At 37.3% G+C, this 27,008-nt stretch overlaps 1 pseudogene; it reads right to left on the reverse strand.

The window, feature by feature from the left end:
- Window positions 1–26,511, reverse strand: part of LOC122136167 — a 46,174-nt pseudogene extending 19,663 nt beyond the window's left edge.
- Window positions 26,512–27,008: the final 497 nt, after the last annotated feature.

Consider the following 27,008-nt stretch of genomic DNA (forward strand, 5'->3'; position numbering starts at 1 on the left):
CACAACAATCTTGTTTGGTCAGACATAAAAAAGTGGTTAGTAAGTTCAGGCCTCCGTCCATTGATAGTAGATAATCCTTCCAGCTTCTTCGACACATCTCCACGATTCGAACCACATACTATTCCACTGGGTGGCGTTACATTCTCTACAGGGCGTTTCCATGAATTAATGCCAAGCTGACATAAACAAGCTACCATTGGTATTCTTACAGTGATAAAGGCACAGTCCCCCTTCAGAGCCCCCATCCTTGGGGGATAAAGTGTTTTTCAGGAATACAAAGCCATCTTGCTTCTCAGGAAGCGTTGAATATTCCGGTGAAATTTTCTCTGTCCCCCATCCTCTGTCACGATCTTTAAAAAGAAATTCAATAATATGCAAAGAGTGCTGGCCACTATTGCGTATTTGTTCCTTGATGAGCCATCTGCTGGTGGGGACATAATAAGAAACAAAATGGCGCCTATGCATTTCATGCAGGCCAAGTGCTGGGCGACATTTGCAATGCAGCTGCCTCTTGGCACTCCTATGCGTCGTCATCTATGGTATGTAAACATCCAACCACAGGTCAAGGAAGACACAGGTGCTTCTTCCACTGACATAATGTTTTAATGATGCCGGGAGGCAGCTGAAATCCTTGTGGGCCAGCATGAGCTTCCTGTGTCGCCCCAAGATCCTTTGTTTAACAACTGCTGATAAACATCCCCGATTATAGTCAATGGCTGCACGGGAGACTCTTGAGCTCTGTTTTATCCAATGAGAACTGCCTTAGTTGCATTAGTTTTAGGGTAATCCGTGCTCAACATTCAGCTTATGGACACTGAATCATCATATCATTCCAAAAAATTGTCCGGAGTAAAAAGTTCCAGTCCTTGTTTTTCTGGTAGCAAATGTATTTATTCTGAACAAAATGAAAAATAGTTTTCCCCTCCATCCGTGATCTATCAGGTATTACGTTAATCAGGACATATTTTGTGATTATCTTCCTTAAATTTGATTGCTGGTTACATTTTGTTTTACTTTTTGAAGGAGCAATTTTCTCTCAACCTGATTCAAATGTTCATCACCATTTACAATCAAATTCTAACTTTGATCAATACAATTAAGTACGAATATACACACTATATAGTTGTTACTTTACAAATGAAATCCGTATCAACCAACTCTGTCTTCCCACTGATAGGAACACAGAAGCTGCTTCGCACCTGCCCATTTAGAAGTCCTTTACTCGCACCTGTTTGAATGAAATAATGGTTCCATTAATTTCATTTAACTCAAACTGCAAGCATACATAATGTTATTATTAGAGTTTAATGTTTTAAGACTTTTTTGACATAATTGAAATGTTGGAAAATGCCAGAAATTTTAAATATGAAATTAAACCACCATTATGTGGTGGCAAGTCTTAATGAGTGATCATGTGCTTCTAACCGTTGGTTCCAAACGGCTGAATCATTCAATAAATGGAAGCAAGTGACTGTCTTTATGAATGCCTCACTAAATCATTGACTTAATCAAAAATGCTGAATCATTCAGTAACAAAAGACTGTTGTGTGTTGCTCAGAGATGTGCAACTGTTCTGCTGTGGCTTAGAACTGTTTTCGTTAACAAAATGGAGCAAAAACAATCAATAATATGTCTAAAATGTAAGTCAGTTAATATTACTTTTTTATTGATCTAAAGTTGTATAAAATCAATATCACATTTGCAATCGTGCTGAAAGTCGGAAAAACATCACTCTTGTTCATGTGTACCGCAGTATGTTTGTTCATGTTTCTTTGTGTGTGCTGTTGCACTAATAGTTTTGATTTCTCCATGAGTTAGATAGGCTGCACGAGCCTCAACTGACAAGATTTTGATACTGTCAATACATTATCTGTTATTAGTCACCGTTTACACAGAAAGTAATAAAATCAGAATTATTCTCGCCAAAGCTTCAGTGCTGCTCCAGTTATTGTTTGTTATTAAAAATTTTAATCAGGTTACTTGTCCAGGCGGGCAAGTAAAATACTCTTTCACTTGCCCCTTCACAAAATCCACTTGTCCCGGACAAACAGACAAGCGTTAATGTCGAGCCCTGGTTAAATGAACACAATAGCAATTCCTTAGTCACTGTCCAACAACTCTTTAACATGTGGGCATTTAAATCTGCCCTGGGACAGCAAAAATCGGATCATTTTTGGCATATTCAATTCAAATTCATGCAATATTGATACCTAAAGAGCACAAAAACTTGATCTGAAACACATTAACACATGGGTTGTGTCCAGACTCCAGACTCTTACTTTGTTTGTGCAAGGGCATTTTTGTTCAATTTAGTGGCAATTTTGCTTAGAGGCAAAGCAGTTCTGCTGTGGCTTTATTTGGAACTATATTTCGCTGGCGGAATAGAACAAAAAAAGTAGTAGCCTGTGTCTGTAAGTTACTTAATATTAACTTCTTGTTTTTTCAAACGCAGTATAAAGTCATCATTACATTTGCAGTCGTGCTGTTATTTGGGGGAAAACCAGCACTCTTCGTGTGATATTGCTAAACTATATGGTACAGTATATAAAATATTTTTTTAATTTTTTACCCCATATCTTGCTATCACGCAGCAAAACGTGCAGTCTAAATGTGCATACAGTAGTCTAACCTATCACAGTGTGTGTGACTTTTTTGTTGTTGTTTGTTTGTTTTTTGCAAAGTGATGGACATACTCTATTATGTTAGATTGCACATCATTGAAATTAAGCCCTATTTTGTGATACTTTTTTCATACAGTTGAAAATTAGGATTAATATTATTTGTGAGCACCCTCACAATTTTCAGAAGCACCCTAAGTGATTTGGTTCTGAAACCGGGCCTGATCACAATTACTATGTAGTACTGTATATAGTAAACGAGTCAGCAGTTTTGGAAAGAGAATACACATGAATGCGTGATACATCTCTGTCATCCGTTGTCTCATGCAGCTCATGATTTTCCATCCTCTCTTTCCACAATGACAGCTACTCAGAGTTTTATGAGGAAGGCTCTTGGCATGGTGCTGATGCTTTTATCATTACTGAAGTAACCATTGTAAATACGCTGGATATTGATTGCAATGACTGAACAAACGTACCAGTTTTCATCACTTGCAGAATGACAAAGTGCAGACAGTCAATCATAAAGACTGATCTGAAAACCAAATCAGACCGGTGTGCAGAGTTAACCAAACGCCTCAGTGCCCTGAGTGTTTTCTGCAGTGCTTGAGGTTTTACTTCACACTGTGAATTACATATTGCAGGGAGAGCCAGACTCTGTCCATCAAGCTTGAGGAAATGTCACTGGAAAATGGCACAATCAGATTGACGCCATCTGAGAAGCAGACGACAAGAGCAATCTTACAAAATGACACGAGCACTACCCTGGCATGATGACTTGAGAGTTAAAGCATTTTGTGTAATTCTAAGGAAAGGTCAGCTAAGATTATTTTACTAAGAGCTATATTTGCAGGTTCAAAATAAAATATTAAATTAAATCAAAATGATGCAAATTTAGCATTAGTTATTTGCTTGAAAAACATTAATACACCTGAAAGTGTCAAATACAGGTTTGTTTGTTTTTGTTTTTTTGCAGTGCCACTGCATCTCCAGAAGTGCTGGGGGCAAAATTTGCTTTAACAAAAACATTCATTGCTGTCTGGTATCACGAGAGAGTTGTTTGTTATATATTTCACTATTAATAGAGCATTTTAATAGGACACTCAAATATGTGTTTTGTGAATGATGAATTATGTAATAATTCAATTATGCAAGAGTTCTGCACATGGGGTCCGATAGAGTACTCCTCTAAAAACCATATGGTTTATGGTACCAAAATGTCCATAAGTAAAAACAGTTCAAAGCAGAAGGCAGAATGAATTAAATTTGATTAATTAGGGTGCTTCAATAAAAAAATTCTGGCAAGTGTTGACAATTATTTTTTTTATGCGCCATAGCCAATAATCAATAAATGTCTATTTCTTTATATTTAAAATAAATAAATAAATGGAAAACAAATATTAAAAAACAAAAAATCAAAGAATATCAATCAGCTTTTGACGCTTAAGCAAAGGTTATAAGTAAAGTATTCTAATTGAGAAACATGCTCAAAGTAAATACAACATTTCTCTTAAGTAAATTATGGTTTTGCAGAGCGTTCTTGCACATTTCAAGCAACACTTTAAAAAGTAAGTGAGTGAGTGTATGCTTGAAAGCATTTTCGGCTTCCCCTCCAAAAACAAAATGAAAGTGAATCTCTCGCATGTGTTATGTTGGTGGTTGTACATATTAAGCGTGCAGTTCAGAGAATGAGAAATGTCTTGTGAGTGGTGGTAAAAGATTAATACAACCTACTCTAAACTGAGTGTTAATAAAAGCACACATGAAATAAAAACACATTGCCATTTTTGGCTTGCTTACACAAACACTTGATTTTTTTTTTTAATGGCTCATGTTTTACACTTAGCATTACAAGTGCAACACTGTACCAGGTGAGCTAAGGAGCAAGCCATTTCAGCATCAGAAAGCGGCAGACATGGAGCTGATTATTTGATGTAAACATCAAAATAAAAGGAAGCATAAACCAAGCACTATGGTAAAAGTGTTTTGAGAATATATTATAATATTAAAAAGGACCGCACAAAATAAGTGGTTTATTAATCAATAATTTGCCTTTAAATCATAATTGCGTGAAACTGATAAAAAGTTGCGTTCTTACTCTACGAAACACTTCAGCTGGAAACCCATAACTGTGTGTGGTAGAAGGCAGAGCAGCATTTCGTGTATATTCATGTTGAATTTATTTTGCACTTTTAAAGATTAACTGCAAACAGCCCGAAAGGACCGCAGTATGTTTTTTCGTACCGATATGAAATTGAAATACTGTGAATCTTTAAAATGTAATCACTTCACAATTCAGTTTCAATATTTTTTTGGCTTTTTTATTTAATAGGACAGTGCACTGGTAGACAGGAAACACTGAGAAAGGAAAAAGAGGGAAATAGGGTCAGGAAAGGACCTTGGAGTTAGAACTCCGGAACTGTCGCTTCTGGAAGCACGGTGGGCGTACCAGGCGCCGGGGAGCCTGCCTGCAGCATAAATAAATGTGAGGCCTTATTTATTCATCGGAAATAAATGTGCCTAGCGGAATGTGATCGTTTGATGAACTGTGCATCAAGTAGGACCAGAAAAAAATACTACCAAATAGGTACCTTGATTTCCTATGTTTATTTTTTAAATATCCCAAAATGGTAGCATTTGGCTGGCGGTCTGCCCCAGGCTTTTTCTCGGCAAGCTTCCTCCTTTGTTTAGGATGCTATCTCTGAATGAGAACTATGCATGCCGTAGTCTGCCTCCAAGGAAACTCCTACAGAACAGAATTGCAATGCAGGAAAAAAAAAAAAAAAATATAGCCAGGGAGTGGAGTAGCCCCACAGACATGCAAGTGTAGGTAAATCTCAAATTAAAAAAAATAGGATATCTCTCTTTCTGGGCAAATCAGTGGGCATAGAAAATAAAAAGTGCATTTCTGCGGCCAGGAAGTGGGGCGCAGCCCTGGGCATCATCGACAAAGGCTCCCGGCCGGTGACCGCTGACTCCTCTGTAAATCGCTTCTGCTGACCTGAACGTGCCCGCTGTGGCAATATACGGTGCTGGCCAGCGACGCTGGCGGGGCGCAATGGCTGGCAACGGCAGGCGTACTAGCCAATCCCATCGGGCGCCCCTATCACCGCCTCCTGCTGGATGGCCCAAGCCGTGGCGTTCCTGCATGCTCTTACCATGCTTCTTATTTTTGGCTATATCTCTACTGAAAAAGATGCTTCTCTGCCTCACCACAGGAACTCCAGCCAGCAAAGAGGCCAGGACAGGGGAAACGTGGCAGCTGGGTTTTTAGTAATGTTTCCAAACAGAACCAAAACAGCCAAAAGATGAAGGAACATGTCTCTTTCTTTGAAAAATTCAGCTGTGTCTAATGATGCGCTTTAAATTTTTCTCCTCTTCCTCTCTTGGGAGTGTTATAAGCTCTTGGTGCATAAAGAAGATCTGCAAAGCTGAAAGCATCTTTAAAGCCCCAAATCCAAAGAGATATTCTTTATAAAAAGCAGAGTCACAACTAACTCATCCCCTGCTGCTGCCTTCTCAACAAAAAGAAGAATTTTGAGGCTAAGTATCAACTACCCCTTACTATACGGCCAACATTTCTATGGGAATATTTTATAAATAGCATATATATGTAAATCCACCTCAACAAATATATTTTGTAATATATCCATATATGTATGTTATTTATATATATAACACCAAACCTTCTGTTGGTTTGAATTGCTATTTGTTCCTCATTGAAGTTGTTTGGATAAAGTGTCCCTGGCTGAAATGATTGAAATGTGGACTTTAATTTCTTAATCTGTATAGATTGGGAACCTTTGTAGGCTAGTGTGAATGTATTTTTTAGACATTTAATTTTGTATGAAACCCCTGTTAATAAAATTAATGAGTGTTTCAGTAAAGCTATGTAGTACTGTATTGTTTCTGTCTTATTGCTAAATATATATTTTATATGCATCAATATATGGCTATACATGGTTCATGCATATATTGCAGAATATTGAAAAATATAAGGACTAGAGTCCCATATATCAAAAATATATTGTTTCATATATCACATTATGTCTACCAATAATCCACATACTGTTTTGTTTCATAAGGTTCATAACAGTTCAGAACCCAATATTCAGATGTGTGCAGTGCACCTTTGAATGGAGGCCTGTTTCCTGATCTGGTAGAGAAGATTACTGCCTTGGCGCTTCGACTCACTCTGTAATACTTTACATATGTTAAAGGATTTGCCACTGAGTTCAAATGCGAGTTTCGAGCAGTGGGTAGAGTAGCGCTTGTTGTTTTCTTTCTCAGATCCAAATGCAGAACATGTTTGTGTTTATGCGGCGTGTCCGTGGAGGCGATATGCAACGCAATGAGGTATAAAAGACAAGTATAAATCAGGCATTCCTCAATTCCAGTTCCTTGCGCCGCCCTGCTCTGAACATTTAGTATGTTTCTCTATCGCTTCAGCGGTTTGTTTCTATTTAAACGTAAGTGCTGTGCGAAGTGGCATCACCGGATATCCGCCATAATTTCAGCTCGAAACGAACAGATATGTTCCATTAAATGCATTGAAGTTGGGCGAGACGTGAATTAATTTGTATGTATTTACAGAGGTATTGATGTTTAGAGCCACTTGTCCATTGTGAAGCGGGGTTGAGCTAGCGCAAAAATCGTGAATGAGTGTTCCGAAAAGAAGTAAACTCAAGGATTTCCCTGCTCAGGGAGTAGGGCAGCAATGAACACTGTGTAGGACATGTCAATGGGACACACCGTTCATGCCCTGAAGCTCACTTCAAACGGAGATGGATTATGTGAATCAGGTGTGATGACAAAGAATGGGACAGATGCAAATATGCAGACGTGGGCGGCAGCGAGGACATGGAATTGAGAATCCACTGTGTCATTGGCATTACAATCCGTAATTATGTCCCCACTAGATGCAAAGCAAATTGGGCCCCTCCTTCATAAAAAATCTTTTTTATCACTGGTTTATGGTCTTGTGTTCCGGGGGGCGCTCCACGACACAAACGGCATCACAGTAGTAGTCAAGGGCTTAACATTGGCCGGTCCCAACCTTGAGGTATACAAGCAACTCACAACGACAATGGATAAGCTGGCCAATACAGAGCACACCGTCACTTTCAAAACTAAGCTTTGTAAAGAGTGACGTGTTTCGAACCCAGAAAGGCTGGGGGCATAGAGGAGAACAAAAAAGGAAGACTGTATGGAGAATACTGTGCTTTTTTTTTTGAAGGTAACACAGCCCATGAAATTGTTTCATAGTGAGTTATCCCTCTTTCCATATCTCCCATCTTCCATGAAACCAATGCATTACATCCAAATAACAAAAAAAAATAATGGTTTTTTTAGCCACATAATAATGACCACTTTAAAAGTACAAACAGCGTCTAGTGATGTTATTGTCCTGTGAATGTTTTGAAGGAAGTTCAAACGAAACAAGTCAAGTCCTCATTGCACCGACTAATAATGGAACAGCACAGAACATTAAATCTCTAACATGACTGTTTCTGGCTGCGAGACGTGCTGATAAGTCTGTTTTTGCATTTCTGAAGAACGAGATATTATTATTTGTCTACTGCATGCTGCGATTTGACCCATGACGGGGGGGGGCAATTTTATGCCTCAATCTGCCGCACTGTGTTTTCTGCAAACCAAGGCTCATGGAAAAAACATGCCGGTGGTGTCTTGCTGAACAAATGATAATACATTAACTTTCTTGGAGGTTTCGTGGACACTTCCAAAGTGAAATGTCCAGAGAGCGGTCCAAAAAGCGTGTTTTATCTGAAAAGGGAAAAATGAATATTACATCTATCAAAGTTTTATTATCGGTGGTTTGATGGAGTGGATTGGTGGCAATTTTGGAAAGTTACAGGTCCAGTGGGGGAGCGCTATCATGTTTAGAAACCGGCCTTAAGACCCTTATCCTAACTGATAAAGCAAAATGTATGAAAAAGTAAATTTGCAAAGCTGCATTCTTCATGACTCATGTTGCAAAGGATTCGTACCTGAGTGAGCCCTTTACTATGCAAGAGCAATGCTGTACTGGGTGGGCCTACCAAGCAAGGTTTACCACATCTGAAATTCAGTAATTTGGAGCGGGTATGTTACTGTATGTGTATGGGTAACAGTATGGGAAATGTTGTTTTAAGGTCATAACATAGTATTGTGCAAGGGAACAGCAAAAAAACACTTCCGCTTAATATCAATAATGTGCCCTGGCCAATCCATAATTGTTCAAAAGGAATAAAAGTTTTTTTTAATTTATTTTTAATGTTTAACAAGCCACTAGTGTTCATTTTTGCTTGAAAATGCAGTGAGTGTGTGTTAATAGGTACCTTTTTCAGGAATGTAGCAGAGGCATGTTTTTTTCCAATGAGTCCAGTTGAACCATGATATAAAAACATGATTATGTGGTATTAGTTATGTTTTTACATAATAAATTATTTGACCTGAACACCAAACTGTATTTAAAGCCTAAACACATAGGATACGGAAATTACTAAGACAATTCAGGTAATAATTTATTCTGCCACAGTGCATCATGGGAGCCATGGATGAATTTTGATAGGTGGGCTGTACCCAGAATGCACTGCAACAACAAGTCTCCTGCAAACATGCAACATGCTTTTGATTGTCACGCGTCGTTGAGGTTCACAGGTTGATTCTTTGATGTTGCATGTCTAAATAAAGACTCTTTTGAAAGATTTTGTTTGAACAAACAACTTTTAAGAATTCCACAGATTGTATTTAAAATGCTGGGGTAATCATTTCTGAAAGAATCATGAAGAATGGCGGGAGGAGTCGGGCGGGGACCCCCGGAGGACCAGCAATAATCAACAATGAAAGTGATTTCTGAACTCAGTGATACCTACTCAGTGTTCAAAACCCAATAGTTTTTAGTTTGTGTTTATACACTCCATTACCAACAGCCACGCAAAATCTGACTTTAAAATAGAAAAAAAAGGTGGGACTGGGGGGGGAAGGGTCAAGAGCCCACCTAAACGCAAACGTTGGACTCACTATAATGGTGACATTAAAATAGTGATTTTCGTCTTTGTTTGATTCTTGCTCGTTAACATCAGGTCTTGTCAATAATGAGCTCAATCATCACTCCACTTAATCACTTAAGTATCTCATTAACTTGAACTGTCTGATTCAGTGTTAATTTACAACAACTCCTATTTTAACACTTTCACACTCTTGAGTGTGGTCTCACATGTAACTCCCTGCAGAGTTTAATTTCACTCTGGATTTTTGCTGTGTAGAACGTAATTGATGTAGACTGGTATACCAATGATTAAGGATTAATGTCAATGTCACTGAATAATTCACATTTTTAAGCAATAATTCTACTAATGCTTTTTTTTTTTTTTTGAAGTTGAATGCTGTCTCATTTACTAACATTAATTCATATTGTGTATACTCTATATATATATATATATATCTATATGATTATAGATATATATATATATAATATACATAATGAATTGAATAGGATCATGAACTCATTTGCTGATTTGATTACAGTCTAAATTAACTGCCAAAGCTTATCATTAGTTTCAATCATGCTGAGTGTAAAAAGTACACACAAACATTGCAAGAGAAAACACCATTTGCTTAGGGCGTTTGGATTGTAACGCTGTCCAGCATCATGTCTTGTCCAAGTGTCTGTTGTTGTGTGAAAGGTAAGCCTACAGATACATCTTCATCCTCACAACTTAATCTGTGGCGCCAGCAGGAGGCTCCTCTGACTTTCATACTGAGGGGCTCAATCGCGCCTCCCATACAGCGGAGAAAGACACTCAGAGAATGTGTCTCTACTACTTCTGTTCATCTTAGGTGAGGGTTAGGTGATTGACTGATAGAAAAAGGAGATACAGACGGTGCACGGAGAGAGAGAATGAGAGCAGTTAAATAGTAACCAGGGGACACTGTCAGTAAATGAGATGGAGACAAAGGATGCTCCTGCGTTGGGTATGAGTGCTTTGCCTCTGAATACCAAAAGGTGGCCTCCTCCCTGCAAACATTTCGTAGTTAGTTTGCCAGCACAGATTAAGTCCGTCCGCCAGAACATTCCACGATTGCTTTTAAAGACAGCGGCCCCCATGGAGGAATATTAGCATCCATTCCCCCCTGGCTTATAAACCAGAGAGATGGGCCGTAATGATAAAAGCCTCCTCTCAAGGAGAATTGTACGAGTGGGGGGTATAGAGAGGAGAGACGTACCCTAGAAGGAAGCGTGCAATCCTAGTACAAGTGTGAGGCGGGGTTATGGATTGCAAAAGAACAGTGCACTGAAAAATGGAGGGGGTGTGTTCTGAGAGGGGAAAAAAAGAAGAAAAAAGATTCAAGCATGCTGCATGAGACTACTTGAAAGAGCACAACGTCTTCTCATTTTCTGAGGTGGACGATGACTTTTAATATAACATTCAGTTATCTGAGCAGACCCCAGAAACACCACAGAATAGTATATGTTTAAGGTCAAAAACCTTGTAGTAAATATACGTGCGTATAATAATAACAAAACACCTATACTGTTAAGATAGGATTTCAATACTAAAGTACCTACACATTTGTTTTTCACTGTTACAAATGTAAGTTTGTAAAGGACTGGCAATAATCTTTATGTTAGCACTTCTTAATTTCGACACGTCCCCAAAGTCCCCATTTTAATCCTCAAGCTTTTGGTTAAAAGGGCCTGAATAAGATAAATGGTGAGTGCCACAGAACAATAAATGTCCTCGGTGATCCCCGGCATTAAGAGTGATGGTAGATGCTTCATGGCTTAATTGTTCTTCATAATGTTTGTTGTTTTTGTATTCGACTCTTACTTTAGCTTTTTATTTGATCTGAAAGATACATTTTGCTATAGACTTTAAGCATTTACATGATTGTACAGTGCATATAATCTTAGTTTCATTTGTAAAAGATCATCGTGATGAATAAAATATAGTGAGAAGTCCCTAAACTTTTTGTTGATCACAGAGCTTATATTCTTTCTGGCAATAATCCCAAGAGGCAATTGAAAAAAGGTCAAGGATTAGTCAGGTCAAGGGAACCAGGGTAATGTTTTGGTATATTTGTTGTAACCAGTGGGGGTCCACCACCAACATAAAAATAGAGTTGAAAAATTCTTAAAATGTCTTCTCTTTGTGTTCTGCAGAATAACGGAAACTGTCAGACCTAGTACATACACAACAGAGAAATACCCACAAACAGTTATACTTTTCTGCTAAACATCGGGTACCCCTTTTAAAATGGGCTTTCTCCATAATTTGCTGATAAACATAGTATGGTTATGGGATTACAGTGATTGTGCAACACAGAACAGAATGTAGGTATCTCGAGACGTACATTATACATGTAGGCTCTAAAGGTAGGTAAATGCATTAACTGTGTATTAAATGCATTAGGAAAGTGAACAGCATTAAAAAACCTGATTTAGACGAGACTTGTTTCCTTGAGGGGTCAGGTAAATTTATGTTTTTAAATCCTTTTTTTTCCTTCTCCCAAAACGTCCCCAGACAGACAAAACTCAGTAAAAACATTATGGAAACCTTCAAGAACATTACCCACCTATTTCAACTAACGAACATCCATTAGGGTCCTTTGAGAAATTTTATGCAGTCCTAGATTGTTTGAGTAATGTCTGAAAATTGCAGTATATAATTTTCTTTTTTAAATGCTTTCTCTGTAAGCATTTTGACCTTAGATCAACTAATTCAAACTTTATCCACTTTGTCTTGCCTGGTGTACCTTCATTACTGGAATAAAACCTTTTCCTGGCTTCTTGCCCAAACTTTGTCTAAGGTAAAACTAACAGCTGGTCCTGCTTCTCTCTGGCATCCCATTTGATGTAAAAACGGGAGCGTAAGACCACATGTACTGCAACAGAAGTGACAGGTTTGCAATATTCTTTCTTAATTAATGTACTTTAAAACTAACATTATATATAGTATATATACACACACTATAGTTTAATCAATCACAACACCGTATAAGTCTGGTGTTTTTCAGTACTTCGATCACCATGAATACAACCTAAATCACAGAAGCTCTTCTGTTAATAATTAACTCAAAAGATGCATTTTAATTAATTGTATAACTAATTAACACCCGCAAAAAGTTTAGGAAGTTTTTCATAGTTTCAGAGTTTTTTTCTTTAAAATCTTGCAAACCCGCTGTACGTTAACAAACTACAAAATATGTTTATATATGTTTTTTTTTTTTTATTTTTTGCTGGATGAAAGTCAGTAAATTGTGTACAACCCCCCATAATAACACACCCAGCTCTGAAGGCACATGGCTATACCCATAATGACAGACAAGTATTCATGAGAGATATCATATCATCATCTCCATACTAAAACAGACGAATACACACGAAAATCGCACGCTCTGCCCAGTCATATAACGTCCTCTCTGCTCGTTATCGAGGCATAATGATAATGACCGCCTGGAGCCTTAGGGGCGTTCTCGGGCTTCGCACGGCTCCGAGCTACTGAGACTATACCCTAACCTTCAGTTCGTTGATAAGAGGCCGGCCTGACAGCACGCGCGGTGGGCCCCCTATAGCCTAATTTCAATCCATTGCATCGTGGCTGTTGAGCAGGGGTCGGCAATCGCGTTTGTTTTCATCCTCCGTTGCACCGCACAACAGGGGGGGGGGAGGTTCCGAGGTGTTGTCGCAACAAGTCGAACCCCCAAAATGCATTTAATCACACTCCACATGTAAACATTAACCACAGACAATACAGCCGTTTATCGATGGATCACAACTTATGTGCATCTCCGCCATCCACCCATCACAAACCATAGACACCATCACAGACACTCGTATAATAAATTATGCCAAAAAATGCTTTATAATAATAATTTTGACAATAATATCATTTCACTCAGAATTTAAAATTTACAATACTACAGTTAAATCCTAACTAGCTAACAGCATTGTATCCTTGACCATAATTTGTGTTGTATACAATATTTTTGTCATTTTTTTTTTGATTTGTTTTTTTTAAAAAAGTAGCTGTAATAAGTAGTTGTCCTGTTAAATTAACAATATATCCGTACATTATAGTCAGTGCATGATAATTCATTATTGTTCCTTAAAAAACAATTTTATAGTAATTCTACAGAAAAAAAATGATATTACCAAAGTAAACAAACCATTAACTGAAAATTAATTAAAACTCGTTTTTGTTCAATCTTTTTTAAAACCAATAATAAGGTAATAGGCAGTATCTCAAATACTGTATTGCAAAAAATCTCCTAATATTTCCTAGATATGTCCCAGGATGTGTAATGAATAACAACAAAGCGAGAGAGTACTCCTTTATAATTAACTAAATAATTAACTACTAACCATAAATATGTGAACCATTGTTATTTTATTGAACAAAAAACTTGTTAAGATGATAAATAGAATAAACAATATGAACCGTAACCTGTACCCTAAAATAACTAAAACTGAAAAAATAAACTATATTTAAAAACAACTAAAATGTATAAAAACATAAAAATACAATACAATAAAAATTCAAGCAAAAAAAGATATATAACATAAATCTGACATTCAAAATATTATAAGAAAACTATAATTGTCATATCGATGATACTATAATAACTTCTCTCACATTTAGATTATATTTTTATTTATAATACTTATGGTTTATGTTTCTAATAGTTGCATTTGTAATGTCATGACAGTGTTTATTACTGTGCATGTTCATTAGCCATTCTTTACAAAAGGCTAGTTTTAAAAGAACTTTAAGATGCCCTGTAATAATTCCACCTGTATTAGTTGTTATCAATGTTATCAGCCACAGCTTCCAGTTTCAAGTTCACCTGGAGAATAAGGCCTATTTAGCGCAATTAACCCTGAAGACTCTGTTCAATTTAAAAGTGATTAATGCAATATGATTAGACTTGGTAACAAAGCCTATTGTCCCTCTATAGGGTTCATTAGTGTATGCGATTCACCACTCAGACCTCTCTTTAAACCCCTGACCTCCATAATAGCTCTAAAGAAAGTTCATCCATATCTATAATAGCTGGCAGATATCAGAAGAAGCCATTAAAGCGCCCCCAGATCAAGGAGATGCTGTCACAAACATTCTCCATTAATCTCCCACATTCTTGCTTATCCCTCAGCAACAAGACTGATCCTGAATTACTATGGACTCCCAATGGGGATCTGCATATGCATAAAAATGAATGATAATACTCTATCTGTACTATAGAGCTTAGGAAGTCTCACACAATGGGCTGTTAAGTGTGTTTGGGACCAAACTATTGTGCAATATTTCAATCTGTCATGTCAGGAGCTGATGAGAGCTGTCAACGGCATCCATCATACTTGTGAAGCCGTGCTATTAGTCAGTGTTGAAATGTGGGTAAAACTGTCGAATTCATCTGGGAATACCACTTTAGTATAAGCTGCAGGAGAGTGTCGGCTGGTTCTTGAATCTCTGTGAATTGAGTCCAGTGGGGAAACTAAAGGATATATTGGTGATTTGATTAAACCTGCACTGCTTTGAGTCCTCAGGATTGTATTAATATTACCGGTTTATTTTGTGTTCTTTCCTTTGCATTTATTAACTTCATTAACATCCACTGAACATTTAATTGCGAAAAAGTTTCTTTATAGTGGAAAACTGTTCTTTAGATTATTAAAATGTTATTTGTATTAGAAAAAAATAGCTCTTTTTAGAACTGTTTACTAAAATGTTCTTTGGGGGGGCTTTTATGGCATCACTGCAAAACCCCTTTTTTGAAAGCTTTATTTTTGAGAGTTGGGAACATATTTTTAAAGTCAAATGAGGGTTTTTTAAAACTATTACTCATTTGCTTTTTTCTTTCAACTAAGAAAAGCTCATTTGGAGCAACTTCATAGGAATGATTTGACTTGGTGGAGCAATAATAAATTGCTCCATGTGGTTCACGCAATATGTTGTGACTCTCCAGGGAAATGTTATCGGCATACAAATTTATCAAAGCCAGATTATATCGAAAACACAAATAACAGCTTGATCGCTCCTTTCTGAGGCTGAATGACAAACTCATCAATCACCGCTAAATATCTGCATAATGCCCTGGGCTTATAGAGCACTATGGGGCAAAAAAAACAAACAAAAAAAACAAATCATTAATGTCCAATTAATCTGCTGCTTTCCCTTCTACATTTCTCACCAGCAGAATAGCCAGAGGAAGATCAATCCATCTGTTATGTATGTACACCTTATTGCATAGTGTAGCAGTTTATGGTTTGCAAAATGCCTTTTGAGACTCAACCGGCAAACGTCATCCCCTCAAGCTGATGGATCAGAGTTAAACATGAAAACCATAAAATTATCATCCTGTACAACAAATGCTTCCAACATCCCCCTGTTTCCTGTTTTGTACTGAAACATCCAGAAGCAGTTTCCTGACCTAGAATACTCAAATGGCCCATCCATGATATTACATTCATGAAGAATTCTAGTCTAAACATATACTGTTTGCAGTGCTTCCCACCAGGTGTTACCAAGAGCGCTTCTGTTTGACATAAAAGGACCTGCGGGTGTCTCTATGGTGGAAATGAGTGTTCAGCGGAGACCAATCCAGCATAATCATGAAGGACTACTGGTATGGCCTCAGCTGAAATGACTAAATAATTCAAAAGATACTCTCAGGAAAGCCTGAGTGGTGCTAGCCCCATCCAAAACTCAATGCTGGAATCAAAATATCACAAAAATAGTTTGTGGATGAAGCTGCGGCTCAATCCCATGTGTTCAACAGAACAAAATCCAAGAAACATTGGTCCACAATGAACATGGTTTAGAATGCATAGACAAAACAATCTGATAAAACTTCATGTTATGTAGCAATTTGGTGGAAGATGCCATATTTCTAGAAGAGACAGTTTGTCTTGCAGTCCTATGAGGTAATTGTAGCCAATGCAATTTCAACATTGAGATGCTATGCAATGATATTTCTCACTTGTTAAAGCAAAGCCACTGGAGTTTTTTTGAATATGTTTCTATCGTTCTTTATACATGTTTTCTTGTCTGAATACAAAAAATGTTAGGTGAACAATATAAAACATTCTAGCTGATGCTGCCAATAATTAATGTCATGTTATAGATGATATGCTTTAAATAGGTGTTATTAAAATGATACAAAATTTGTGTAAAAATAAATAAGTGAGTGATATATGACGCATATAATTTACATGTTAAAATACTGGCAATATCAGCCAATATCTGATATACAGTATTTCAAATATTAACTGATACTGATGAAAAGAAATGAAACTGTAATGCCACAAGAAACAAAAAATATTGTAAATACTAACCACTGTCTGATATATGAAAATATTAACCAATACCAATAAATGAAAAAAAAAAAAAAAAAACTCCAAGCCCAACAGAAATCGATATTGTACCTATAAATTGTGTATTCCTAAAATGTATCCTTTTCAAAGAGAATGCATTTACCATTTTTATGAAATATCCAAAAATTCTCTTGAAATATGTTTTAATATATTTTAAAGGGGTGTTTCTTTAAGGCCGCAATGAAAAAAAAAAATCAACTGCCTGTTTAATTGTTCAGGTCAGAGAAGGTCGAAACTTTACAAACACTGTAAGTGTAGCTCAGGGAGAAATAAAAAAAATAATAATGTAACCCATTTAACTCTTAGGGTTAGAGGGAGATCCTTATCCATATGTAATAGCAAATAGTGTTGATATGCAAATACTTTTAACATAAATTTATGTACTAAGTACATTAGTACACTTTTATGATGTACTAAGCAACTAAGCCGTCATAAAAGTTAAATCTGCTCCGAAAAACAAGCTTTGGGGAAAAACTGAATTTTAGCACCTAATGGAAATGAGGTATCAGGCATATAGTAACATCTGAACTGGCAGATAGTGACTGTAGGGGAATGACTTTCATAACACTGCCTTCTCAATACCCTCTAAAAATTTGTTCCTGAGGTGTACATATCAGTGTGCATTCAGAGCTCCCCTACTGGTTATGTCCACAGGTTGTGTGTTTTCAGAGTGAGCAGAGAGGATGTTTTCAGCCCAGAGCTGAGAGCGTGCAAATCCGCCATCACTGGAGACATCAGCCTGGCTTGCTGAGCTGAGGGAAGACCACTGGGATCTCTCAGTCTCACTCTCTCGCTCAGCTTCTCTTCCCTCTCCACAGTCGAGAGAAGAACTGACACTCATCTCGTCCCACACTGGGAGGATTCAAAGGAGCAGTCATCCAGCAAATGAAATGCAGAGAGAGCTCAGCGGAGAGCAGGGGGACCATTCCTATCACCATCCACCTTTCGGAAACTGTTAATTGCAGAGGCCGGGATAAAAACCTATTCAAACTGTGACCAACAAAATTAAATGATCCTTGTACATCTAATTTTTGACTGTACTATGTCAACATTACTTGACTACAGCTACGAAAAAAAAAGCTTGTGCTGAGTTAAACAAGAATTAATTGTGACCATCAGAGCTGTTGTAACACACAATTCACTAAAGAAATTAGTGCAAAGGCATGAATTAGGCCTGTCACATCAGGTTTAACACCACAATTATTGTGACCGAAACAATATAATTGTGATAACTATTGACATTTAAAATAATTAATTAGTTAATTAACTAACTGTACTATAAGTCAAATTCATCTTTGACTTGTTTTGCATTTTCACAATAAAATAATCACACTCAAAAGACAGTGGAGGTGGAGAGAGAGTTTGTCTCCCACACTGATAGGCTTTTCCAAAATCGAATTTTAGTTTCAGTTTTGATTTTGCCTTCCAATAATTATGAAAAAACAACAATCGCGATAAAATCTAGTATAGTGCCACATTCTGTTTATTTCTTTACAGTGGTTTGCTTGTGCCCCTCCTAAAAAATTTCAAAATTAACATCCAAATCAGTCAAAACATGTAAAATGACTGTCATAAAATGCAGTCTAGACTGCTTGGGACAAAACAGGATGTGTATCAGTATACCGTATCCATGCCATTAGGATCTTAAAGTGACAGCAGCTTTAATGAACCTGCTGTAATCTATGTCATTAATCAAACAACAAAAGAAAGAGAAAATCATTCACTGATCTTAACTGAATGAGTTTTGTAATACAAATCATGGTGAGTTTAATTCATACAGTGAAGACTATTCTGTATTTTATTTTACATTTGATTGTTTCTGATGAAGAATACTTTGACAGTGCTATACTGGCACAGATCGCGTGTGGTTAAACTGGACTGCAGATGAATGAATGGGGCTACCTACAGTGTGCAAAAGTGGTACAAGTGAATAGTAAAATTTTTCCTCAGTTACATCACACAGTCATACACAATCAAATACTGAGGATAAAAAGTGGAAATCCTTGGCAAGTCCACATGAATGCTATACAGTACTGAAAGGTATCTCTAAGTCGCCTGTCTCATCTCATAAGATCTAGTCAGTCCTCTCAATTATTCAGTCCTCAAAGTGCCTATGGATCCAAACCTGCGTGCAACTAATGTGCTGTGTAATGAGAAAACTTGTAAGAGCCTATGGACTATGAAATAGTTTTCTTACTTTCTTAAAGGAATAGATTCAATGAAAAATTAATATTCTGTCATTATTAACTCACCCTCCGGTCATTCAACCCTTTTTTTTTCTGTTAGAGTACAAAATGAAATATTTTACACTGTATGACGGTTCTTACTAACCAAGGGCTATCAAGCTTCAAAATGACCAAAACAATTCATAAAATGTAGTGGTTATTTGGCATTTTTGCACAAATATCGGCATCGGCCATAAGTTTTTCCTCTGCTGTGGCCGATGTGTTCGAGGCGGGACTTTTATTTTGACGGCGCTGAGAAAGGCAGCGTCTGAGAACACAGTGCTCACATCTCCCTCTTGTTAGCAGTCTTTTTATATTTAGCCAATAGCGCTTTGTTTATATCTGCTCAGGCCAGAGCTTTTGAGCTCAGTAAGCCACATTTAACAGCCACAGTCTAATAGATTACCCCTAGATTCAATATGAAAGTTTTAGTTAACAAAATAGTGGTCATAATCATGCTTGAGGCTGTGTAGTTGTAAAGGTTTTTAAAACAGTATATGCAGACTCACGCATATGATCCGCTCCATGCGATCGCGTCTCTGGACTGTTGCCAAAGTCCAGATCAGACTGTGTGCGCTGCCCGCGGTTTGTGAATTTTGTCACTGATTAGATAACCTTAAGAACTAACATATTTGATACTACATTTTACACTTACATTTAATCATTTAGGCAGACACTTTTAGTCCAAAGCGACCTTACAAATGAGAACAACAGAAGCAATCAGACCAGCGAGGGAACAAACAACAGTATACAAGTGCCATGACAAGTCTCAGTTAGACTAGCACTAAACATGTACATATCAATATTCATAAAAGAAAATAATCCAGTCAAAAAACAAAACAAAAAAAAAAAAGAAAATAAAACAAAATAATTTCTTTGGCTCAGTAAGTCTAGTATTAGTTGGTCAACCGAAAGTGCTGGTGAAAAAGATGTGTTTTTAGATGCTTTTTTTGAAAATGAGTAAAGACTCAGATGTTTGAATTGAGATTGGGAGGTCATTCCACCAGCTGGGCACAGTCCAGGAAAAGGTCCCATGAGAGTGGATTTTGAACCTCTTTGGGATGGCACCACAAGGTGCCGTTCACTTGCAGAATGCAAGCTTCTGGAGGGTGCATAAGATTGAATTAGTGAGTTTAGTATATTGTGCCCATGCCAGTGGACGTCTTGTAGGCAAGCATCAGTACCCTGAATTTGATGCGAGCGGCTACTGGTAGCCAGTGGTAACCCTGATGAGGAGAGGAGTAATGTGAGCTTTTATTGGCTCATTTAAGACAACTCTCGCTGCTGCATTCTGGATCAGTTGCAGAGGCTTGATAGAACATGCAGGACGGCCCGCCAAGAGAGCATTACAATAGTCCAGTCTTGAGAGGAAAAAGAGCTTGGACAAGAAGTTGTGTGCTGCTTGCTCTGACAGTAAGGGTCTAATCTTCCTAATGTTGTATGAGGCAAATCTGCAGGACTGGGTCGTTGTAGCAATATGGTCTGTGAAGCTTAACTGATGATTGATCACAACTCCTAGGTTTCTGGCTGTCCTGGAAGGAGTTATGGTGGACAAAGAGAAGTGGTCCAAGCACTAAGCCTTGAGGAACCCCAGTAGCAAGATGCTGTGACTTAGAAATCTCACCCCTCCAAGACACCCTGAAGGATCTACCTGAGAGGTAGGACTTCAACCACAGGAGTGCGGTTCCAGAGATGCCCATCTTTCTGAGGGTGGACAGGAGAATCTGGTGGTTAACTGTGTCAAAAGCAGCAGACAGATCCAAGCAAGATGAGTACTGAGGATTTGGAAGCTGCTCTTGCAGTCGCAGGGCTTCAGTAACTGGTACCAGAGTAAAGAGAGGGTGTTGATAATTGATAATGTGAGTAAGTGAAGGGTATGACTGAAGAAGAAATTTGTCTGAAGGCATGATACTAACACCCAAAAAACTTTAATTTTGATTTCATGGGGATTTTAACAGTTCTGTCTAATATGGATTGATGTCTGTTTAATAATCACATAGAATGGTTTAAACAAAGGAATTAATGTACACAAAAAGTATTATAACGATTGCTTTTATTAGTAATAGGCAAACATTATAATATTTTCTCGTTTGCCTTCAGCATTAAGCAAATACACATTTATTTCATTTAAACAAATCTTTGAATGACTAATGAACATTTAATATCACAAACCTTGCAAACTTAGTCTAATTCAGCTGTGAGATCTTGTGAAGGTGTGCATTTTTATCCTGCGCGATCACGTGTTCTCTGTGTGATGGTCCGTGTTAATTGAATGCTTTAAACTTTAAACTCATGATTTCAAATTATGCTGAGCATTTATGCATTTGCCCACTGTCATATCCCATGTCTTTTTCTCAGTGTGCTGTATGTAAAACAGCACTCTGTTCGGTGCTGTATGTGGGGGAAGTCGTGGCCTAATGGTCAGAGTGTTGGACTTGCAATCCAAGGGTTGCGAGTTCGAGTCTCGGGCCGGCAAGAATTGTAGGTGGGGGGAGTGAATGTACAGCGCTTTCTCCACCTTCAGTACCACGACTGAGGTGCCCTTTAGCAAGGCACCGAACCCCCAACTGCTTCCCGCAGCATAAATGGCTGCCCACTGCTCCGGGTGTGTGTTCACACTGTGTGTGTGTGTTCACTGCTGTGTATGTGCACTTTGGATGGGTTAAATGCAGAGCACGAATTCTGAGTATGGGTCACCATACTTGGCTGTAGGTCACGTCACTTCACTTCACTTCTACTTCACTTCACTTCACTGAAATGAGTGTTACCCTGGCTTTATTTGAAAAATATGATTCTCAATGCACACAAACTTCCCAGAATACTGAATGCCCTTTTTAATTATATTTTTATTAAATATTTATTTATTTGTGAAAAATACTTTGTCATCTAAAGTATAAGTATGTTTTTTTTACACATTTATTTTTTAACCAATTTTCAAATTTTTTACAATTTCTTAAATATTAATGATTTTTTTTTTTTATTATATCGGCTTTATATCGGCCACCCTGCTTTCCAAGATATCGGCATCGGCTGTCAAAAAATCAGTATCAGTCAACCACTTAAAAATTATATTTTTAGGTTTAACATATTTTACTGTACTTCATGTTTTTAAAGCTCAAATAAAACACAAAGGTGAATGAGGGAAAGACAAAGATAATGTGAAGGATCTATTATATATATATATATATATATATATATATATATATATTATTATTTATTTATTTATTTTTTCAGAAGAAAGTTTTGTCCTTTGAGAAGACTCCAAATATAGTGCATTACATGAATAAACAACTTTTTGTCCTTTTCTGGGGTTTACAGCCCAAGTCATCATTTACTTTCATTGTATGGAACAGAGCAGCGTGAACATCTCCTTTGGTGTTCCACTAAAGAAAGTCTTATGAGACTGAAATGAAATGAAGGTGACGAGATGACAGCAGAGTTCTTATCACTTCAAGTTCTGTGAAACAGTAGAATGCACTGGCATACACCTCTTAGCATTTCAAAGAATCCAGCTGGGTTTAAAAGCATTTTAAATAGTATTTCATAATTCTATTTGCGTCCGTGTGCGCTTCTTCCAAACTGAGCCCTTCCAGTATCTTCAAACCACATTAGCAGGCTGTACGTTCTCTAACATGCTTTTGAGAATTGTTTCCTTTGAACTGGCAAGTCTGAATTTGGGGCAGTATAATACACATTCTTTCTATACTGTCAGCTAGACATCACGGGTGTAAATGATGGACTTTTTAATCCACCCACATAATCCAATGGCAAACAAAACAATAAGCAGCACTTGGCATCTACTTTAAAAGATTAAACCCCCTGCCCATTTTAAAGTCTTAAAGCAGCATAAATGCATGTGCACTCCGCCATCAGTTATACCACCAACTGCTTTTAAGCAGATTCATGTGCTTTGCTCTCATCTTTGACCTTACTGTCCTGAAAAAAATTGCAAATGTTGAAATTATACATTGCTTTCACACTGCCATCCAACGATCTGATGCAGAAACCCAAATTTAGAGCTGAAAGAAACAGAACTCCCAGACATCTATCGAGGCTCAGACACTTAAATATTACTTGAAAAAAGCATGCACTGAATTCTAATCCTCTTCACTTGAGTCATACAGTCAGAAACAAAAAACTGCGACATTCATTAACCAGTATTTATGATATTAGAATGTAAGTCAAATGTATTTATATAAAAAAAAACATAAATGAAATAAAAAAGAGAGAGGAGTGAGAGGGAGGAGTGAGAGACATCTGATGTCTGCATTGGGTCTTGTTATTGAGAATTATTCCATAAAGACAGCAACAATTCTCATCCCAACAACCCCAAAATAGCAACATGCTTAATGCATTATCAAGGTCAAAGCTTAGAGTGTTTGCTAGTGACTAAATAAAAAAAATAATAATGCAGAAATGCTCAGTCCATATTTAGGTTTTTGCCTACATTGTTTACATATCGGTTTAAATGTATGAGCTTTAATAAATATGTTAAAACCATTGCATTATGAAATGAAATCATTCAAGAAATGTCAACTCCAGCCATCAGTAACCTCCCAAAACAAAAAAACTGAGCGTCAGAAGACCAACCCACAGAGAGTCATCAAACGCAACTCGGCTATCGATCACAGAGTCATTTGGCTTTGTCAACAGCTCTTCTGTGACTTAAAGTGCACAGAGCCTACCATAACAGTACATTTTCTATCAGCCCTCATGTGAACAACAATTGCAGTCACTAGCAGTGGCATCAGACAAGTGGTGTCAGATCTCATTGTAGAAAAATTGCTTTAGGTTTATCAATAACAGATAGAAGAGGGCAGTGAGGGATCTCGCTCCAGCTGAAGCTGATATTGCTAAAGGCAGGTGAGTATCGAACGGTCCGTCTGCCTGAGCCAGGGGTAAATAGTGATTAATGGGCAATGGAGGAAGGTTTCGCAAGGAACTGTGTGTCTGCCTGCAATCTGACTCTTCTCTTCAACCCTGCTCTGCTCAAGCTCATGCGACTCTGTTGATTTCAACGAGAGGTGAATTCTGAAGTGAAATGGAAATATTGTTTTTTTTTTTTTTTTTTTTTTACTAAAACTGCTCCAGCTAACCAAAGATGAGATTAGAGAACACCAGCAATGATTTTATCATTTTCCAAACTAATCTGGTTTATTGATTAGCAGTGTCAGCAACTGAATAAGCTTTAAATCTGTGGCTCAGGCAGTATTGACTGAACTGGATCCAAGTTTGAAAATAAGCTAGGAGAAATCTGCCTGTAGTCAGTGGTTACACATTTTAAATGCCACAGTTCAATTTTTAACCACAACGACCTCCATTGTTCAAAAATACATTTTAGTACTTTCTATTGTGCCATTGGCCTAGACCAAAACTAGTTTCCATGAAAAACTAAACAAGTCTAAAAAGGCACACAGCTATACAAAATTCAAGCTTAAATAATGATGTTGAATCATGAACATTTAAAAAAAAATAAGACAGGGGGGCAGTTTCTCTAAAATCTATTGAACATTTTCACCTTTATAGCAGATGGAAACATTCTGTGACAACATGCCCAAATATTTCTAGTATATTTCTCACTACTATTTGCCATATATTAAGATTTTACAATTCTGTGGCAACTGTGAACAAGATCAGGAAATGACTGTGACATTGCAAAGTGATTAGCTGTCTTCATCACAGTAATCTCTTGAACATAAACAGATTAATATTATATAATTTTTTTTTTAAATCTGAAATTATGTCACCATTCTTGACTTTTGTATGCTGAGAGTTAATATCTGTTCCAACCATTTCCCCCATTATATTAGGACTGTTAGGCACAAAATTGCTACAGGCTTAAAGGTCAATCATAACGCTATTTCTCCATGTAATAATGGAACTGACTGTAAAAATATTATGGGCTAGAATAAAATGAAATGAGATTAAAATTAAATAATTGATATTAAAAATGTAAAAAATTATAATATATATATATATATAATTTTCATAATTTTGGCTCTGTATGCCACCAGAACAGAATTAAAAATAAAACAATCAAGAAATCAAGATAACATTGAAATGCAGACTTTGCAATATTTATATTATTATTGTTATTAAAAAATAACACTGTTACAGCTGTTATAGTTTTAGCTCATGCAGTTTAAACCAGCTAATAACCACATTGGGGTAGTCAGAAACTTGCACAATACACAACTGGATTTTCCAGAAGGACACAGAAACGTGCATCGCTCCATTGGTTACGGACAATTAACTTCACTTGAATACATAAAGTAGGCGCGTTTACCTTGTGCTCAATGATGCTGCTGTATCCCTGCAGTGCTGGAGGCGCGCGGGGCGCACTGGTGGGCTCCACTTTCTCACCTGACGCGCCCTTAGAAGCGCTGGATGCTGTAGTATTATTATTGTAGCTGACGCTGTACACGAACAACAGACTGGTGCACATGGTGATCGCGAGAAACACGGCTACTCCATGACGCTGGAAAACACGAGGGCAAAAGTTCAAACCCACAAAGAGCGCAAGGTCATAAATCATCACCAACTCATGCCCGCAGCGCAGTCAATTATAGGATACAAATCACATTTCCATGCTCAAATATTAATTAGTCTGGGGACTGAGATGATAAGACTTGCAGGTTGTTACTAAAATGCTGATGCCTAAAACTAATCAGGTCATGCAATAATGGTTTTGCATCAGCAACGTTAAAGTAGTACGATAATTAGGCTATATGGTGGTCTAAACTTAACAAAATTAAAAAGCCCTAAAAAGCTATCTTATTTAAAACATTGTTGTGTATTTAATAGTGCCATGCTAAAATAAGAAAATTGCTATACACAAGAACACACCATATTCTTATTAAATGTTTTTAAATATATATAGATTTTAAAAAGAAAATCACAAAAGACATGTTCTTTTCTCAAAGCAAAATTTCCTGTCCCCCCAAATTAATTTCCGACAAAGTCATTATTCAGGAAAAGGGGATTAGGTTTGTTTTGTTATTGTCTTTAATCTTCTTTCATTCATGAAAGCAACAGAGCCGCAGTACTTCAACAACAATGCTGCACAGGAGAGATGCGAGACATTCAAACAGTTTTCACTACAGTTACCATCGGTGTCTTCATCCTGAAGCCAGCTGGAATATTCCCGGGAATGTGCGCATGAAGATCACACTTTTCCCCCGATTGTTGCTACTTCTTCAGATTATGTCGTCATTAAATTGCCGCGCTCCGCTCGTGCTGGGAGATGTCAGTGTGTGTGCCGTGCGCGCTATTGAACTGAACCCATTCTTGAGAGCGGCGAGCAGAGAGAGCGAATGTGACAACGCGCGGTCCTAAACTGCATGGGTTTGAGTGTGAAACTCTAAATCAGTGTTCAGGACAAATTGCACTTACTGTAGTCATTGCGGCGACATGGAAATACAATAAGCATCTGTTGTAAGAGGCGAATATATTAGATTGTAGTGTGTTTTTTCTTCTTTTGCGTACAATGTGCGTACAAGTGTGCAGGAATATTACAGGTTCAGTACAAGTTAAAGCTCAATCTACAGCTTATGCATATTGCACACACACAAAAATGGTAAGAGTTGAAGCAGCCAGTAAATTCTCCAGTATAATTATGCTGCTTTCATATCTAAATTCTCTTGTTTACTTACTAAAATACTTTTTAATGTACATTCCTGCGATTTTGTGTGTAATACTTGTCTTTTGATTTGATATGCTGTACAATTATATATACAGTATACTTGTAATTTACCTGGCAAGGTAACATGATATGCTGATTGATTAATC

Source organism: Cyprinus carpio, chromosome B2 (assembly GCF_018340385.1).
Source record: "Cyprinus carpio isolate SPL01 chromosome B2, ASM1834038v1, whole genome shotgun sequence".
NCBI classification, from domain to species: domain Eukaryota; kingdom Metazoa; phylum Chordata; class Actinopteri; order Cypriniformes; family Cyprinidae; genus Cyprinus; species Cyprinus carpio.